The sequence below is a fragment of the Watersipora subatra genome, chromosome 9 (genome assembly GCF_963576615.1).
Source record: "Watersipora subatra chromosome 9, tzWatSuba1.1, whole genome shotgun sequence".
Classification (NCBI taxonomy): domain Eukaryota; kingdom Metazoa; phylum Bryozoa; class Gymnolaemata; order Cheilostomatida; family Watersiporidae; genus Watersipora; species Watersipora subatra.
Window position 1 is genome coordinate 1,894,530 of NC_088716.1, and position 16,413 is coordinate 1,910,942.

At 37.8% G+C, this 16,413-nt stretch overlaps 1 protein-coding gene and 1 pseudogene across 1 annotated transcript in view; both read left to right on the plus strand.

The window, feature by feature from the left end:
• The window catches only part of LOC137403553 (uncharacterized), a 411,606-nt gene that overhangs the window by 63,330 nt on the left and 331,863 nt on the right, over window positions 1-16,413 (plus strand). The window lies entirely within an intron of this gene.
• LOC137404164 (32 kDa beta-galactoside-binding lectin-like) lies at window positions 27-13,951 on the plus strand (annotated as a pseudogene).

Sequence of the window (16,413 nt, forward strand, 5' to 3'; positions counted from 1 at the left end):
GAGAGAAAGAGTGCAGGAGAGAGAAAATGAGAGAAGGACGGAAAGGTAGAGAGAAACGGGAAACAGAGAGTGGAAAGGAGAGGAAGGGAAAGAGGGAGAGAGAACGAGTGGGAGGGAAAGCGAGAGAGTACGCGGGATAGAGGGACCGGGAAGGAGATGGAGAGAGAGAGGAAGCCGAAGAGAGAGAGGGAGCGGGAGAGGGGGAGTGGAAGGAAAAGAGAGCGAGAGAGAGAGAGAGAGAGGCGGAGAGGATGAGGAAGGAAAGAGAGATGAATAAAGAATAGTCAAAACAATAATCAAAGAATTAAGATTGGGTTATGACTAAAACTGAACATACAGACTGACAACAGCCAGTATTTTTATAGATAAGATAAATATGAACTGTATATATTGGTAGGGAGCTAAATATCAGACACGGGTGCTTAGCCAAATAGTATGTATATGTGTGCTGCTCGTATGTACAGATATCCTGTCCAGATGTACATATTTCCTGTCCATATGTACAAATATGCTGTTCATATTTGCAGATATGATGTTCATATGTGTGAATTGTCTTTTCATAGGTATGGATTTTGTTTTCCTATGTATAGATATGGACAGTAAGCTGTGGAAGATGAGATACAGAGGTGTTAGAAATAGCTGAAACAGCCAGTAAACGTAAGCATTGCAAAGACCAAGATTCAGCAGTTGCTATGGTGACTCTATAATACTGATCATGTTTGTTGATGACATTGCATAGAGTTTGTATCATACACTTTTGTAAGCAGATGTTTATGCTTTTCAGCGTCAACATACTCATCTGAACAGACGTGGTTCATGATATTTGTAGACAAGTCAAGCTGATGATCTGCCACAAAGATGATCTACAGAGGAAAAGGAAGGTATGATTGTTCTATACATTATGCCTAGTTACATTTTCACAGGGTTAGTACAATTTATTGACATAGAACTGCAATGATAGTCAAAGGATATCATTGGACTGTTGTTTGTCTTGATAAGAATGTATGAAGAACAGATGTAAAGGTACCTCCGGTATCACCTCGTGACAAAAATGATCTGAAATGACACGTCTATGGGGTTTAAAAACAGCATTAATTAAAAGTTATCAACCATTGCTTAAAGTTTCAATAAAATAATAATGTAGTATTTTTGTGCGAAACAGAAGTATTAACAAGCAATTGTTTTCATTATATCATATAAATTTCTAGTCAAATACATTCTTATATCTTCAATGCTTTGTTTGTGTATTTAGCACAATGTGAAAAGGCAAGAAGTCGCTAAGGTTGAATGTTGTTATAATTGGAGGTGTAGAACTGGGGTTTGATGCTCAAGATTCAGCAGAAGTCTGGTATGCTGCAAGAGGTTACATACAAGTTTAGTACGATGCTATGGAGACAGAGAACCTATCGTATGACACCTATCGTATATCCATCACTAGTTCTACTGTATATCTCTCACTAGTTCTACTGTATGTCTTTCACTAGTACTACTGTATATCTATCACTAGTTCTGCAGTATATATATATCACTGGTTCTACTGTATATCTATCACTAGTTTTATTGTATATATATCACTAGTTTTACTGTACATATATTACTAGTTGTACTGTATATCTACTGCATGATAGTTTTTTAGCATATGTGTTTCTAGCTCATCCCCGTTTTTTTCCTGATTTTACTGTCAACATATAACTAAGTCAGCTGTATGATTTTCTCATTCGAAACCGCATCAAGTGCTCCTCTGTTAAATATAGTAAGGGTCATGTTTGCTTGCTGCTACTATGACATTGTATCGGAGTTGTCTAACTATGTCTTTCCACATTTAGTAATAGTCCATGTTTTTACTAGATATGGAGTCAATGGAAAGAAAAGAGCTGCCTTCGAAGTTGGATAACGAGCGAATACCAGCAGCTCCCAACTCCAACATGGTCAGAGGTGATAGTAAAACCGCAAGAAGGAATCATGCTCTGTCTAACAGATTTGCAATACCTTCAGATAAAATGTTTGCAAATGGTGACAATAAAAGGCCAACAAGTTGCCGTAAGTGTCTCGTAACTAATCAGACCTGACCATGTTCTATAAGATGAGGTAAGTATAGGATATGTAATCAAATTTAACTGAATCGGAGAGGTTGAGGTAACTGTCTTGTAGGTAATCAAGCATAACTGTGTCCAACAAGTTAGTGTAAAGTTAATGTTTGTAACCGAACTTGACTGTATTGAGAAAGTATAATGAAACCTGTGACTAGCTACAACCATAAGTGTATAATTAGGTTATGTTTATAGCTAAATTCACTAGGACTGTACCTAGTCACCTTTCTTACTAGCTATTGATCTGATGTACAAGTATAGAAAATAGTCTTTGATATTCATTGTTTTTTGTAACAAGCCAACTAATCTACCTGGAGCCCTGAACCTTTCAGTTACTAATAGAACCAAAACGACTGAGCGATCCAAGGTCAAAATCTCGATAAAAAAACAAGAAAACTCGATGCAAAGGGTGATGGCCTAAAACATTGTCTCTAGGAAGTATAGATTATGCAGACTTACTTGCAGATATGGTTTATAATAAAGAAGGCTGTAGGTACTTGTTCTGATAAATTTTACCATTAACCGTAGTTGGTCATCATATTTCGTAACGCTGCACTCTATGAGAAAGTACAGGATAGTTTTTTGTATAAATGCAGATCATCACACTACTGTGGGCTGGTCATCAAGTCTACTGTATCCCTGTTCCAGTCTTTCAGCTCATTTACATGTACATATATGCAGTCCTGACGTACATCTATATATCCTCTCACGATATAATTATTTCTCAATCTACTGTCTATCTGAATCTGAACTGTATATACGTATGTCCCCATCATAACTGTACACTTACCACCGATTAACATTTCCAGGCCAATTTTATACCATCTCTAGTTTTAGGTGTTTATAGATCTTCATTTTAACAGTTCATCTAATTCTAGAGACAATATTATAATGATCACTGGTTTCTATGGTTATCACTATCTATCCAGCATACCTAGTGATAGTTCTCTCTATGTATCTATAGCTTAGTGTCTAGTAGTAGTGTGGGGTAAAGTAAAGAAGGGCGCAGCAGACAGGTATAACACATAGACTCACTCTATATATGCAAGTTGTCAGTGTCTACTGTCATTATAGCTGCATATAGCTTGTGTCTGAAGCTCATTTGCGGGCAGTACTACTTGCGTCTCTAACTACAGGCTGCTGGGTTGATTAACTGGCACACATGTCAAAAGTGTAAACCTTGATTACTGTTGAGTCCTAGTTGCTCCTATTACCATTGACTTTTCCCGGAAAGCGATTACTTCACTAAATGTGGAGCCAGACCAGCATCCAATAAGACATTTAATATATTTAGACAAACCATAGACTAGTGCATATCTACTAGCTGTTGCATGTCATCTATTCAAATCAGTAGTTTGATTGTGTAGGAAAGTTGTAGGCTGCTAGCCGAGGCTAAATGTGTTTCAGAGGGCAGTATAGGCCTTATCTTATCCTCTCATTTAGCCCATGACCTGATGTGTTCTGTTACGTATGTTAATGAGGGTTTATAGTTGACCCATTGTACCTAATGTAAGCCTGAGTACTTTGCAATGTCAACATGACCAATGACTGCGTAGGCAGTAGGCAAACAAGGGTACCGCCTAAAACTACTCATAGATTCATTGACTTTCCAAGTAGCTAAAAAGTAGGTCACTTACCTGAGTGCATGTAAAAAGGACTTGTGATCAATTGAACTTGATGAGGTCGGTTTAGCTGTCAAGCTCAAGTCATCAGTTGGCCAGTAGTTCTATGTTTATGTTCATGGTGGGTAGTGGCATGCCAGCACCAAGTATTTTCTGATTTTCTAAAGTTTCAAAACATTTGTGGCAGGTGTCTTATGATCATGTTAAGTTTTACCTTAACCTCCAGACGGAGGAGGGAGATGGCGCTAGCACAATTGCTTTCCACTACAATCCTCGCCAGTGTCAGGATTAGGTGGTAAGGAACTCCTTGGTTGATGGTGAATGGGGAGAAGAAGAGAAAGATGGGCCCGACTTCCCATTTCCCTCTAAGGCTAGCTTTGAGATTCGAACAATCTGTACAGCATGGAACTATGTGGTGAGCAATCACTAGCTACCACATGCTTTAGTTGGGTTTGCATAGCTTTAAACCTCATCCCAGGACTTCCTGCTCTTGTAGATAAAGTATGATGCATTAAAAGCCTATTAATCCTTTCCACCATACTATTGCATGTTGTCATTTAGTAGCCAGTGAATCACCGTCTCTATGGTGTTGATTTGGAGTTGTGCGCACGTTGAGTTACCATGCAATAAGTGATTCAATGGAGATTGGGGATGTGGATGATTTGCCAAAAAGATAAGGATTTCTACTCCATAGCAGTGCATTCGGAACTGCTCAAATCAAACTAAAAATGACGGAAATTTAGAAAACAATTAAAATAGAATGCTTGCCTAAAAATGCTTGCCCAGCATTTTTTGGCGCATCATCCGCAAGTTCTGTTTTCATCTTTTGGCAGCATGATAGATTTTATCAAAGTTTCTGCCTAATAACACTCCCTTGACTTGCGGATGTTTACTATTTTTATCTGGTCGATTATTCAAAATTGTTGATTAACTGCGTCGTTGAATCAATGATGATGAGCTCATAGGAATATTGTACGTAAACTTCCATCTACTGTCCCCTTTAGGTCTATGTTAATGGAGCCCACTTCTGCAATTACGACCATAGAGTGGACATCCGTTCCATCTCTCACATCTACATAGATGGTGATGCTAAATTTACTGATGTCGAATTCACAGCATACTTTGTAAGTATCTATTAGTATTGACAGTCTGTGAGCATTGAAGGAACTAAGGCTACAGTTTTCCTTAAGCTTTAACTACTGATGTAAGTAGTTACTTGCACTATCATACTATCTATGATAAAGCAAGTAACTATTATACTATCATTATACTATTCTACACACTATTATACTATCACACTATCATTCAGTACTGTGTGACTGACTTGATGAGAATAGAATATCTAAACTACAGGGAGTTTTCTGTTTTCTTTCTAGGGAGCTCGTTACAACAGCGTCATCCCACAGGAGCTGATTCCTGGCAGCTGGGTTAGTGTGACCGCAGCTGTTCATGACAACCCTCACAGGTGAGCTGCAGCAGTTTCAACATGGCCATAAAATCATGACACCCTATGCGGGTGTAGTTTTTTTGCTTTTTGAGACAAATAGTTAATGACAATTCTTGCGGGTCAGTGTAGTGTGATAAATTTGACTGATAGTTGTGACAATCTCTGGTGAGCTGCAGGTGGATTAATCCAATCAAAGAAAATATCTATGGAATTTGCTACTTACGACTTGTGATGTATTTCAGTTAACAAAGTAACTTTTAAAGCATAAAAAGTGCATTAAAAGTATGGTGCCATTATATAGGCAAGATATGAAAATCATTTTTCAAGGCCTACTCGAAAAACTACAGAAACCTTCGAAGTATCTCCAAGTAGTTAAATGAACATCGAGGGTGTGACCGACAATAAATGAAAAGACAAAACTTTAGTTGTTCCCGAAGGTCACTTTATAGCGAACATGATCCGGGATGACACCAACGAATTGTGAGAGAAAATTGGTGCAGTTTCACTCCCTTAATAGTCTGCAGTCCACATAATCACTGTGTTTCCTTGCTTCAAATGTGTTTGGAGTTGCCCGCTGCCGCCGAACTCACACTCGACTGTTTTAATGTTTCGGAGTCTCACTAAATATCTTTCCGAGATCCGTGATGTATACCTCAAAATGCAACTTGTAAAAGTAGACTCACTTTCAGGTCTTCATGTCACTCTCCAATTCATGTGTAGTTAACTAGTTGTGCTAGAAAATATAGTTATTTCATCATCCTCGTACAAACAACCCATCCTTGACATGTAAATGTTACATAAAGGTAAAAACTCAAGCAAAAACAGTAGTGAGAAAAGAAGCAGTAGAATGTTTTCATAGCAGTGATCCATGTGGTTGAACTAAACAGCTTTCGTCTATAATAAGGAGAGCTTAACCAAGTGTTATCCATTTGGATTCATCAGCAGTGAGCATTTTTATGAGCAAGGTGAAATGAAATTAAATGCATTTAGATTTTACTGCTTCTATGAATCGGAGTGGAAGCATCTCCAAACCAATTTGAAGCATGGAAACACAGATTATATGTGACTAGCCCATTATTTTAACATACTCCTTGACTGTTTGTTGCAACTAGGTGATATTCATATCCAACGCAAATGAAGAGTAGCCAAAGTGGGGAATATCCCTCTCACATATAGTGGTCAGTCGTACCTCTTCTATAAGCCTGTGTCTGTCTTCTATTGACCTATTTAACATATTAACATTTTGAATATCGTTCCCGTAATCTGACGGGCTGAGAGCGCAGTCTCAGCGTACCAAACCCGTAATTGCCCGTCAGATCTGAGTCTTCGATACATATTTTTTAAATTCATTTATTTATTTTAAAAACGGCACTAAAATTTTTAATTAATATTTTTAGGAGTTTTAAAAGATATCACGCTACTATTTTGAGGCAATAATTAGTCCCTTCTACGCATGTGCAAAAAGAACACGTTGTTAGAAGTTGAACGTTCTTTATGGAAAGCTGATCATCGTGAACGGACGCGATATTTGAGGTGCTGCTAAAAAGATTCGTTTACAGGAAGATACCGACTGGTTTAAAAGTGAAGAAGAGGATTTTAGACCAGAAAAATGTGAGGAAGACGATGAAAGTAAAAAAGAAAATCAACAGAATGAATTGGATTGCGAAAGTGAGACTAAAACGGCCGGCATTGAAACGGCGAATAATGGCGGATATCAAAGAGGAGCTGATTTAAAACCAAAAGAATTACATTTTGCTGACAGCCTGGCAGGAGTATAAGTTTGAATTCTTAAACAGTGTTTTTATTATTCAAAGCTTTTTAAACATTGGCCATGAAAAATGTTTTATTTAACGAAACAAATAAATATGGCCTTCAAAAACATTGCGATGCTTCGGAGCCTGTTGATGATAAATATTTGGCAAGTTGCTTGTTTAGTTTTGCATATAGGTATTCTCAAAAAGCCTACTCTATTGCCTTACTGGTCCACATTCCTTTATTATCTACACTGATTTTTAATCAGTTTATAAACTGAAAAAAAATTAGAAGCAAGTTTACACTTTATTGACAATTTTGAAGACCCTGCTGGCAATAAATTGTTCAAATTAAAAAATGTTTTTGCCATGACATGCGACTGGTTCTATCCTGTTTTTCTATCTGATAAATTTATATTTGTAGATGAAAGCTTGCTGGCATGGAAAGGCTGGCTCAACTTCAGACAGCATATTCCATCTAAAAGATCTAAATTTTGAATTATGTTGTTTGCTTTCCATTGCTGTCTCTGGTTATGTGCACCAATTGTCTGTATACATTGTCGATGAGCAAGCTGAATGCACTGGCAGCGGAGTCAATTTTGGAATATCTTTGTGCGAGTCATGTTTTGATCCTTACCATGCTAGCTAAGTTTATTTACAAATGGTATTTTATTTAGTTTCTGCAAATGCTTCACTGCTTTGTATTGCTAGCTTTTGTACATACATTTGCTAATCTGTTGTATTAGTTGTGCATTGATGTGCTGTATTTGTTGCACACTGCCATCTTCAGAGCAGCAGTCTAATCAAATAGCTCAGTTCTCATATTGTTCTGCAATCTAGCAGTCCATGATTTGCTGTTTCTGCTCATAAATGTTGCTTCCTGTCTTTTGCTGCTTCACCAAATGTGTGAATATAGGCTCACGACTCAATTCTTCTTGCACACATCCAGTTAATCTTTGCTGCAACACACATAAATCTGTGCGATGACTTTATATGCAAATTTTTTACATAAATCTAGTCTCAAGAAATGCATAAAAATTCAGAGCAAAAAATTGTAACTGCGCATATATATATGTCTAGCTGCAAAGTTTTTGCAAGCTGTGTGGAGGAAAAAATCTCATTCTGCAGGAAAATGTCTCAGCTTCCAGATGCATATTCATTTGCAGTTTTGTGCCAATTTGCACGAAAGTTGGAGCAACCTTGTTGGATGACTGTCTTGCGCTGCTTATGGACATGGCGTCTCGAGTTTTTCCAATGGCGCTCCCGCTATACATCGGAGCTCATAACTCCGCTTTCAATGCTCTTGGACGACTAAATTCTTTTGCAAATTGTTGTGAACATATCAATCCATGCAAGAATTATTTATACAACATTGCCAATTGCTTTTAGTGAATATAAAATACAATTGAAAATGACGTACTAACAAAAAAACTCGTAGCTTCAACGAATTGCGACTCTTGCAGGTAAGCAAATGCAAGCTAACTACATTAAAAAAGTATCAGCTTGTAGAGAAATTTCTGAGGATTCCGATGCATGTTAATTTATGTAACTACCTCAATTTTGAAGAAAATTGATGCAGTTTTTAAGCAGTGGTGTTGAAGGCTCAAATCACCATAGTAAATGCACTGGTACGCTGGGGAATTTCCAGCCGTAAGCCCGCGGTCGCTAAAGGGTTAAACTTGTAACATGTGACCAGCTCACAGGCTGACATCCTATCAATGATCAGGCTGTAAGAAACAAGTATTTAGTTTTCTAGTATGAGTGTTTGTTTAGATTGTCTGTTAATATTTAAGGTTTGATATCAACTTGGTGTGCGACGCTTCTGATGAGGAAAGACAACTTCATTTCAACCCACGTTTCTATGAAGGAGAAACGGTTAGGAGTTCAAGACTAGGTGGTGAGTACGGAGATGAGGAGAGAGAAGGTGGCTTCCAATTTGAGGCTGGAAAAGTCTACAAGATCGGCATTCAGGTGCAAGATGACTATTACTGGGTTAGCTGGGCTTTATTGACATTTGTTGCAGCTACTGTGGTGCAGCCGACAGGGATATGCTCGTCATGCATAACTTTGTAGTTAGTCTAGAATTGTGTAAACATATGTAAAGCTACATAAGCTTGCATCTAGCCATGACATAATACATGTACAGGATATTATAGTCATGCGTTTAAAATTCTGACACTTTTTCTATATTGAGTTTTCCACCTGGTAGCATTCAGTGATGTCTGTAATGCATGCTGATGGCGTGTATTGTGCAGTACCGAGCTTTTTAACAGCTGTTGCTGGTGTTTGCTAATGATGACTCAAATGTCAAGCTATCGACACTGGTTGCAGGTATACATGACTAGTGAGTCATGTGTCTGGTTTATTGAAAACTGTTGCAGGTGTACGTGAATGGTGAGCCATATGTGACATACAATCATCGATGTGATGCTCAGGATGCTCATCATCTAACAGTCAATGGAGATGTGTCTGTACTAGATGTTAGATTCCTTGGCTCATTGGTAAGTGCTGATCATATCGTCTCTATCCGTAAACCATCAGTAGACTTTTCTCTCTTTGTTTGGATCATAAAATTTTACTCATAATCACTGAAGTAGTGATACAGTGTGATAACCTGCTGTAGGAAGACAACTCCTATCGCAAAGTGCCAGGTTTGAAGTCGGGAGACATTGTTACAGTCATAGGGTCCGTCAAGGATGATCCAGAAAGGTAAACATAAAGGTTAAACAGCGGCAGGTTTCCGACTTTGTGATGAGAAAAGTTTGAATATGTGCAAAATTTTAACAAAACTCGTCAAAGTATCGTTAGTAATGAAACACCATGATATCAAAAGTTCCTGTTTGATTATTTATTAGAGGCACAACTAACAGACCAGAAATGTTTGTTGTGTATTTCTGGAGTGTATGTAATCCATGATCTAAGTTGTTGATCATATTTTGGTGTGAGACGATTAATTTTTATGAGACTTTTAAAACTTTTATGAGACGATAACTCTAAATGAATCACATTGGAGAACTGTTTTAGTGTATGTATGTGATATTCAATAATAACTGTAATAATCAGAAGTTAACCAGTAGAAGGTGTTATGGGTGTGGCTGTTCATGTTTTGAAGACTAAACGTACGTTTGTTTAAGATGCTATTAGATCCTTGCCTATGTCACAATTCTGTCATAGACATGAATCTGCCAAGACTTTGCCTGAAGGATCTTCTTGGCCCAAAATGCCAAAACTTTTTCAAAGAAATTTAGACATTTTGTGTAAATATTCAAATTTCACCTGAACATAATTTGAATCGCCTATAAGCGCCAAAAAGAGTCTAGCCATATGGACATCTAGCATTAGCCAGGACTGTACATGTGCTCACAGGTGCCTACAAGCTTGTACACCTTGTAGGAGGTAACAGATGACTAAGCAGGTGCTTGAGACTAGATATTTGGTTACAGCTCCATTTGTCCTTTTGCAGAATTTCCATCAACCTTCAAGGTAAAACTCCGGACGAGTCGTCATCAAGTTCTGATAAGGAAGAGAAACACAAAGACATTCCTCTGCACTTTAATCCAAGATGGGACCAAGGTAAAAGTGTCGTCTTGCATACATGTAGATGGTCCTATCACCTTCAGGAGGTGTGGCCTGATATACAGGGTCCAATCGCTATTAGGAGGTGTGGCCCTGATATAAAGAGTTCAATTACCATCAGGAAGTGTGGCCTGATATACACGGTCCAATCGGCAACAGGAGGTGTGACTTAATATACAGGGTGCAATCACCATTAGAAGGTGTGATTTAAAGATGTGGTTGCGTGAAATTTGAGTTGATATTTAAAAGAAATCTTTTTTTTTGTCTATCAGTTGATATGATGTTTGTTGTGTTAGGCGATGTCATTGTCAAGATATTTGAAGATTAAAATCGAACAAGATTGATCACAGTAAGAACGCTCAGGCCAAAAAGCATGCCCGGACTTGCCCAAACTTGCCCAAATGATGTAACCAGTGATGCAACCTGTCTCTATCTCTCATATTCATATTGTCATTTGCCGTAAATGTCTAGTCCTGCTATTGGCTCCTACTAGCGGCTCTATTGGGTTAAATTTATTTTGCATTTGCTCATGTTGGCTAAAATAAAATTTTAAATCTAGCTACAGATACATTATTATGAATGTCTCAAGCACCTCAAATAAGGGAAATTAGAAACTTTTCATACTAGCTTTCTCTAAATGCTGTGTAAACATCTGAGCACCGACTACGATTCTGCCGATCTATGGTAATTAGGTTGACGAGTTAATTTATTTCATCGCAGCCTTTGTATCAGTAAGTTCTCAGTTACTACTCACACTGGAAACTAGCTACTAAGCAAAATAAGCATGCCGCCATCTTTGAAAAAATTATGTTTGAATATATGGCGAAACTAGACCTGCACGATTTGTCTCCCATGGCAATTCGGTTATCGACCTCAACTTCAATCGAACACCGTTTATAACCGACACACATGAGGACTCACCACGGTGTCAAACGATGTCACAATTGATTGCGGTTAATCTGACCCGAGGCAACCTGAACATCCTCATTTTATGAACCTTAACTTCAATTTTTTGTTATGAAATTTAACCCTTTCACTGCCAACCATGTACAAATTCAAGTATCTACCCAGTGCCAGCCATTTTACCAGAAACTGCCGATATTGCTTCATGATAATTATGTATACAGTATTTTTTTAATCTCTATTTAGAACATGTTTGTTATGGTACATATTTTATTTTGACAACATTTTAACCAACATTGCTATCCAAAAATTCAATGTATCTATACTTTGTGCGATGATAAATCTATGTGAAGCTACGATCGATGCGAAGCTAAAACGATTCTCCACAATGTTCCTTACTCTTACAAAACTATTACTTTCACCACCATCAGAGACAATGTTGCTACTTTAATTATCAGTATGATCACGAAAATCTGAAGTGGATATAATGTGATCAACATAACTAATTACCTGTTTTCTGACTCGCGCGCGGTACTCAAAACATGAACTCACACAAACAAATGTTCGTTTTTAGGTTAGAATGTTTAAAATTGCTTCATTGTTTTAGGCTGATTCTTCTAGAGAAATTTTTAGACAACACTGTCATCTTCATAAAAGTCTTAAAGACCGTGGATTATGTTGTCAACGAATAATAAAATCAGGTTACTACGTAATTGCTGGGAAAGTCACAATAATGCATCTATGGCAGTGGACCCTAGAAAACGCAAAAATGCGTTTATGGCAGCGGGAGGGATAAATAGTTTTCGAGAATGGATGTGATATCTACGTATATGTAAAGTAAAGATTAAAAAAACATTCAAGAGAAATTAGTGTCAATTCCCATGGAAGATTTTATGTAACTGCCCAAGCACGCAGGCACAGTTATTATGATATGGAAACCGAAACCGCACCTCAAACTCACACCGGTTAACCGGTGTTTTCGGTTTTATCTGATGTCAAAAAATAAAACATTCGGCTCGATTTAATATAAACTAACCGCAACCACCGGATCAAACCGAAACATCGTGCAGGTCTAGGCGAAACCAACTGCAATTTTCGCCGCAGCATAAAGTTTTTATTAAACCATCCATCTAAGTTGTGGCCATTCACCTAGTTTCATCTCATATAATATGACATATTAATCTACTGCTGCAAACTCAAACAAAACATATTATTTTTTGTGCAGCACTACTTTATGTCTCTCTTTCCCATTTATGGCAGTTTCCAGACTGACACAACTGCTCCCTGGTGAACCACATGAACATCCTGCAACAATAAAACAAATTTCATTCATATTTACGTCGTTCTAACGCGTTTCTACTGAACGCTTTCAATTTGAGAGTTAGATAAATTGCGAGCGTATTTTTCAAAATGAATAAATGTTTAACAAAAGCATAAATATGCAAAGCCAACAATTCAAAGCTTTGCTTCTGAGAGTTGAAGATGAGCATTGATCAAGCGATGTTCCTCACTTTCTACAAGTGAGAAATGAACATAATTTCTAATCATAAATCTAATTTACTAGCTAAAAATACCAAAGAAAATTTTAAGCAAATGTTTTAGCTAGATGAAATGATAAAAATGTGTGAAACAGTGATTTGTGATAGCAAAAAGCAATAGCCTGATATACAGGGTTCAATTGCTATTTGGAGGTGTGGCCCTGATATATAGGATTCAATTACCATTAGGAGGTGTAGCCTGACATACAGGGTTCAATTACCGTTAGGAGGTGTGGCCTGACATACAAGGTTCTATCACCTTCTTTAGGAGGCGCAGCTTGCTGCATGTTCGGGTCCTAATATTACAAAGCTCTCTGCAGGTGAAATTGTTCTCAACACTCTGAAGAATGGAGATTGGGGAGATAAGGAGATTTATCCCCTCCCAAAAGCCTTTTACCCTGGCAGACAGTTCTATGTTCAGTTCAATGTGGGAGATGATGGTTATGAGGTGAGAGTAGAATCAAGTTTTAATACGTGAATTGATGGGTTGAGAATGTCTTCAATGTATGTAAAAAGACATAATTGGTTATACCCGCTGTCATAGCCTTCGGAACATAAATATCTTCCTTAAATCATGTTACAGATATACGTAATCGGGGAGTACCTGGCCAACAATGAATACAAAACAAAATCTAAGAAAGTTTGATTCATCAACCTAGCAGGCACAGCATTCTTCAGCTCAGTCAAACATGTTCAAGGGGCCTACTATGTCAGCAATAACAGCTTCCTCTTTAGATAACATATGGATTTGTCTGCTCCTACATCAGACATTTTGCTTTTCATTTTACCGCTGTATAACAATTACGTAGAATGAATATTGATAATACAGCTTGACTAGTTCTATTCCAAGGTATATGTATGGCTGTTATGTGATCCTTTCTAATATAAGATAATGGAATACCACTTAAAGGTTTACTTGCAACAAAATTCACATTACAGTTATTTGGCATCAAAAGGTTCACCATGTCTAACTCTACTGTGTTGTAGGTGCAAAATATGTGGAAATGTGGTCACAAACGCTTAAAAGCTTAAAAATGAACAGTTAATTGTAGCCATCACGAAAACCCCGTTGTTTGAAGTCTTTTTATTTGGCTGACGTACTCCTACATTTTGGTTATTGTTTTGACATGTGATGTTATCACGTGAAATTAAAGGCCAATAAATGGCTCATTATAAAACTCTCGTAGCACTAGTTAATGACAAATTCTTCAGGTTCTACCGAAGAGCCCGTATTAAATATAAATGCTCGCTACTTTATAGTATCTTTTCACCCTGTGCTAATCATCTAGTCGTAATCTGATCATGTGACTCATATGCTCTGTCAAATCGCGCGAACAGTTTTTGCAGCAATTTTTACTATCGCAGTTGACCAACAGGCTTGTCATGTTTATCAGATAATGATATGCACGCCTTTGAGCTAAGGTTGAACAATTAAATGACTTTTTACGGTAGGTTTTGAGATTTCAGTGCTCAAAGTGACAGCATTGCGATGATAACGAAAAAGACGCGTAAGGACAACAGACATGGTTTTATTAAATGTATGAAGTATATTTGTGAAAATATTTCAACGAATGACGTTGCATGAAAGTGTAAACAGAAGTCATCATGTTCAGTTATGCCCCATTTGAGCCGTTTTGGAAGTGGATTCCAATTGTCAAACGAGAAATTTTAAATGAATATATAAAATTGAATTAATAATTAATATATGAGTAGTTTTGTTTTTGTTGTAATAACTGTTGTAATAATTATTTGATACTTAAAGAGTAATAGAAAATGTATTGATTGTGTGTGTTTCGTTTAAGTGAAATACTACAATGGTTCTATCGTTCTATGTGTAGTGGTTAGCCTCTTGACCTTGAATTCAATTTCACCCATAACAATTTTTGAACGCAGACAAAGTGGCACTTCTGCCCCACAAAAATCAGACTGTTGCTAGAAAGCAAAATTGAAATCACAACTCAATCAATGGAGATGGGTGCTACTATAGTTATTCTTGCAATTTGTTTTGACAGTAAGGCGCTGCTGTAAGGATGAGCCCAAGTATCAAGTATTATTGAGATTGCAGGCCTACTATCTCTTGTAGGCAACTGTCTGAAGGTTATTAATACAATTAAGTTATAATCCACAATAACACACCAGTGGTTTGTTTCTAAGTGTCTGTGAACTTTATTTTCCTCCAAAGGTCAAAATAACAATTATTCTGTCAAGGCTTAAGCCTGGTTTCCATATGACAGCGCAAGGCGCACGACGTCGTGCGTAGGCCAGCTGTGACATGAAAATGTCAGCGCACGACCATCGCGCGTCGCAACACGCAAGGATCTAACAGAATGGATCCTTGCGATGGGTGCGCATGATGATGTATCCCACAATACATCGCGAGACCTTTTCAACCTATCCCACAATTCAAATGGAGGGCTTTGGCTCCGAAGAAATCGGTCACCCACACGAAAGAGTAAGCCTGGTTTTCATATGACAGCGCAATTTTGCAACGGAGGGCTGTTTTTTCCAAAGAAATATGTCTCTCCTACGAAAAAGTAAGGAAATTGTCCACCTTGTCCAATGCAAGCATGGCGCCTACGCGCGATATGGAAACACTGCATCGTGGCCCGAGAAATGCATTGCGCACAATCACTGGGCCGCGCACGATCATTGCACTGTCATATGGAAACCAGGCTTTACTAGCTCAAGCAAAAATAACTATATGCTTGTATACTTAGCCCTATTTGTTATGGCTTTACTAGGTTCAATGAGTATGTATCTATTAGGTGTGCATTGGTAGCTCTTGCAGTCAGGGGGCTAGATAAACTCTCTTCTCAGGGCTCTATGGCTTCCTGGCTTGCCACCTTTTTGGGTGAATCATATCTGCTATGTATTTCCTCGGCAAGCTGTTTGCTGCCGGCTCTTTAGCTATCTTGAGCTTCTGTTAGTCTTCACCTGTCTTTTCTTCTTTCTTGTGCTTCCCCCTCTGCTGCCTGGCTCGCTGCAAATTCCTCGCTGCCGGTTCCCCTTTGCTGCCTGGCTCGCGGCCAGCTTCTCGCTCCTTTCTTGTCAATTTTGCCTCTCTTTTATACTTGTCCTTGAGTCATTGCCAAAGGTCATGGGTTGGTTGTGTTTTGCTTATGGTTTTTGCATAATTTCTCGCATAATTTCTGTTTAAGAAATTATGCGAGAAATTTTTTCTTAATTCCTTACTGTTCTTGGAATCTCATGACGACAAGCGAAAAATATTCCTAAGTCTGGCAATAAATTGTACAAAACTGGCCATAACTCTAAAACTAATAGGAGTAGCATTGTGAAATTAATTTTGCAGTAATCCTCATTCTAGGACGCTACTAGTTAGCTAGTTTATATAAAGCAAGAAACATGTTCTCATTTTATGCCATTCTTTTCACAGCCATTTTATCAATATCTCTGCATAAAATACCATGCCTTAGTTAATGAAAATTTAAGCTATTTTTTTGCTACTGCTATACAATACAACATTTT